Raw genomic sequence first — 4,242 nt, 5'->3', positions numbered from 1 at the left:
AGTCTCAGGTTGGGTGGGGTGGTCAATGGGTAGTCTCTCACTTGCGAACTATTTCTCTTTCCACTCTCTTAGGGTGGAAATGAAGGCACAAATATAATAAAAGAGCTAGCTCCAAGCACTTTCCTCACAATTTTTCACCTTAGGTAACAAATGAATGATAATGAACTTATACATGATCTCCCCAAACATGGGCAGACGATCAAACCAACAAAAAATTATTTAAAATTATATTTTCTTTAATTGAAAGTGATTTTTTGTTTTTGGACAAAATGATTGTTTTGACTGTCCTAACTTTTTTCGTAATGACAAAATCATCCTTAAAAAGGGGCATCTTGCTTTATTTGTGGTTTGGGACTCTTTTGCACATTTCCGAGCAAGCTTTCAGATGATCAATCATAGTAAAAACGCTTGTCGTGTTTACGGATTCATTTTGATATTGAGTTTGAGTGGAAGTTTTGTCATTGTTTTCAAAATCCCGCAAAACCATTAATTTGTAAATTTGAATCTTCAATCTAGTTCGTTTCTTCTTATTTTCGGTAAATTTCTTTATCACAAATCAAAAAAAAAGTTGTTGCAATCATTTTGTAACAAAAACTCCCACGATTTAGATGGCAAGTGATCACTTTCCAAATTGGGGAGGTGGTCGGAAAATGGGATTCTGACCATCAAAAAATGTACTTTCTTTTGAGCCTTATTAGAGCGACTTTCTGGTCAACATTTCGAGCAAATGAAGTATTCATAACGATGCTCTCTGAGCCACGGTCACAATGGACTCGGCCTTGAGGTCGTGGAAGTCTGAAATCACAGTATTGGAGTGAGGAGATATTCTACTTAAATTTTTTGCATTTTCATAGTTTTTAGCAACCTTCCCTCTAAGATTTCTCCCTATCCATGAGCTCCCATGGTGCGTGCTACCTGCCAAATCATTGAACCCTAATCCCAAGGGATTTGAACCCTAAGAATTCTTAGAACTCTAAATTTTGGGGGATGTAATACTTTCATCCCATAGCCTAATTAAAAGACGCTTTTCAAATTGCACTCTTTGTGTTTCAAAAATAATAATTTTTCAAGTATATAGTGTAAATTTTTTGTAGTGTTGATGAACTCATAATCCATTGTTTTAAAATAATCAACGAGGATTCTTAGATGCATCCTAAAATTTCAAAATGACAAAATCATTCCAAATAGGTCTTTTATCTATTGGAGTAAGGGTATACTGTGATCTCGTAGGAGCATCTCATATGTGTTTGACTCAAACATGGTAGCGTTTAGCTCTTTGGCAGCGAGAAACAGGAGACAGAGAGAGAGAGAGACCGAGAGATTTATCATTAGCGAGAAAAAGAAGAGAGAGAGGTAATAAGGTAACGTTTATCCTTCTGCAAGCGAGAGAGAGGAGAGAGAGAGATTCAAGGAGAGAGATTATAAATCTAGAACCTTGAGAGAGCGAGTGTTCATATCCTGTGCCTGAGAGAATTCTTGAAACTCAGGACCTAGAGAGAGAGAGAGAGCCATGACTATGGCTCAGCAGTATCCCAGCCATCGCTACCCCATGAATCCTTCTTTCTCTCCCTTCACCAAACGAAGATCCAAATCCTTCTTTCCCTCTCTATTCGGAAAACTCCATCTTCCACGCTTTTTTTCCTGTGGTTCACACAAGAAACACCGATGCTTCTCTTCTGGTTCAGGCAACAAAAACCACCGCAGCTTCCTTTCTGGTTCAGGCAACAACTTCCCCGTCTATCTTTCCGGCGAAACTAACTTTTCTGTTGAAGACTGCACTAAAGATTCTTGCTCCAGCAATCTTTCCGGCCCAATTCAGCTTTCTATTGAAGAATCTGCCCAAGATTCTTGTTCCGGCGATCATTCGGGCCAAACCCACTTTTCCATTGAAGAATCTGCCAAAGATTTATGCTCCAGCCATCATTCCGGTCGAACTCATCTGGTTCAAGAATCAAGTAAAGAATCCTGCTCCGGCAATCTTTCTGGCCAAACTCATATTTCCATGGATGAATCTGTCTAAGATTACTGCTCCGGCAATATTTCCGGCAACATCCACTTTTCCGTTGATGATTCTGACCATGATTCTTGCAATGACTACTATTGGGTTTCATCACCTGATACGGTTTTTGGTGTCATGCAGGTTCAAAGAAACGAACATTAGTTGGGGAGTGAGCAAGAAGCCACGTCAAAGCTGCTGAATCTAAGGGCTGGCGCTGATCATTTCGAGAGCGAACAACTACATTCCACACGGAAGATGATGGATCTAACAACAATAAGACCACTTGAGCCACCCCAGGTCGAGTCCGAGCTCAACCTGGCTTTGACGCAGCTGAGAATCATAACCGAGTCCGAGCTCAAAGACCATACCTCGTAGTTTGTTGTTGTTTCCTTTTATCTTTTTTTAAGGTATAATTTGTGTAATCTCTTTCTTTTTCGGTGGATTTGTGAACTATTTACTTACATGAAATATTGGCCTATTCTAAAAATTTTAAAATATATTTAAAATCTTATTGAAATTTTTTTTTTTTTTTTTAATGCTGCTGCCCTGATTTTCAAGAGATTTAGGAGGTCTAAAATACTTCAAGATTTATGACCCCAAAACACGTCCGATATCATCGGAAATCCATTCCCACTTCAATCTATACATTCGGAACTCAAATTAGATGATGCCGATTGGTGATTGCGAAAAAAAAAGAAAAGAAAAACTGCAATTACAATTCATCCAAAATGACTAAAGTAAATAAAGCCTCGCCTCATAGCTCATCCAAAATTACAATGCAGGCTTTAAAAAAACCTTTGCATTGATCATCTCGAATTGAATATTATGGTTATGTAAAATAATTCGGATTCAATCTCTAAAAAATAGCATATATTGTAACAAATTATCGTCGACCTTCCATTTCACCCTTAAAATAATTGTTTACAAATCCACAAGATTTGTACCATTTTTTTAGTTTCAATTTTTATTCTTGGTGTTGAAAATTAAATTTAGAGCCATCATGGACATTTCCTTTGCCAAAAGTAGTTTCTGGACACGGATTTAAGATGAGGTTTAATTTTTTTTTTCCATAAAACCTAGGCCTTAAAGAAACCTCATCCCTAAAAAAAAGCTTTGAAGTGAGGTATTGTTTTGTTTTCTTCTAGAAACCTCATCCAAATTAATAATAATAATAATAAGTACATCCAAAAAAAAAAAGCACAACGAGGATTCGAAATGAGATTTTTTTTTGTTTTCTTATAAAAACCTCATCCCAAAAACAAAAAAAACACGGCGCACACAATTTTTCTAGCTGCAACACTATGAAATAAGTACAGCTTCATGTCAAAACACACCAAAAAATTGTAATTTTTGCAGCATAAAACCTTCAAATAGATCATCTCTGACTTACCATTATGGTTCTAAAAACAAAGTGAAAACTATCCCGTCCATAAAATACGGACCACTGGTTGAGATCTCATATGGCCATATCTAATGGTCGAAAATTAGTTTCGTATGGCCATATCCAATGGACAAAAATTAGTCTTGTGTTTTAATTTTTATTTTTATTGAAATAAGACACTCAATAGACCTAAAGATTTAAATTATATCTCCTAACTCCCTGACTAACTTTACCTATTTTTAATTTTTTTTTAGTCCTAAAAATATAAAAAGGGATGCTTATTCTAAATCCTTTTTCTCTTTACGTGATATTTCCCCAAATTTCCCTCTTTCTCTCACTTCCTTGAGATTCTTCAAACCTTTTTTCTCTCTTTGCATTTCTTTCTCTTGGTCTCGCACTCTCTCTTTTGTCCCGTGTTACTCGAAACCCCTCTCTCTTATTTTGGCTCCAAAAAGCTACAATCCACATACAGTTAATCATCCATGCGAATAATATCTAACCAATCACTAGAAAAAATCCACATAAATCATGCAAATATATAAAGAAAAATAAACCATAGAGAGAGAGAGTGGGAAAATAGGGAGAGAGACGGTTTGGAAAAAGTCAGGCAGAGAGAGATTTAGGGGAAAATCACATTGAGAGAGAGAAAGAATGGTGTTTAGAAAGAATATATCTTTATTATATTTGTTTGAGAAAAAAACATAGGTTAAAAGAGAATAAAGTGAGCCTAGGGGTTAGAAGATACAAGACATAGAATTTCTATGACCCAAGATTTGTTTTGAATCCTTGGGTTTAGTGAGATATAAAACTTAAAAATAAAGGGTATGGAGATATTTCCCTTGATTTTAGAGCATCATGGAAA

The 4,242-nt window shown here is 36.1% G+C and overlaps 1 long non-coding RNA gene across 1 annotated transcript; it reads left to right on the top strand.

The window, feature by feature from the left end:
- The first annotated feature begins 1,043 nt into the window (after positions 1 to 1,043).
- On the top strand, positions 1,044 to 2,494 carry LOC148782015 (uncharacterized). The gene is made up of 2 exons (XR_016055244.1): positions 1,044 to 1,955; positions 2,141 to 2,494. It is a non-coding gene; the product is annotated as an uncharacterized LOC148782015 (long non-coding RNA).
- The last annotated feature ends 1,748 nt before the right edge of the window (positions 2,495 to 4,242 follow it).

This window comes from Amborella trichopoda, chromosome 5, assembly GCF_054954075.1.
Source record: "Amborella trichopoda isolate Santa Cruz 75 chromosome 5, AtrichopodaSantaCruz75HAP2 v2.0, whole genome shotgun sequence".
In the NCBI taxonomy this organism is placed as follows: Eukaryota; Viridiplantae; Streptophyta; class Magnoliopsida; order Amborellales; family Amborellaceae; genus Amborella; species Amborella trichopoda.
Note: the sequence above shows the minus strand (reverse complement) of the source record. Positions and strands in the feature narration are given on the sequence as shown.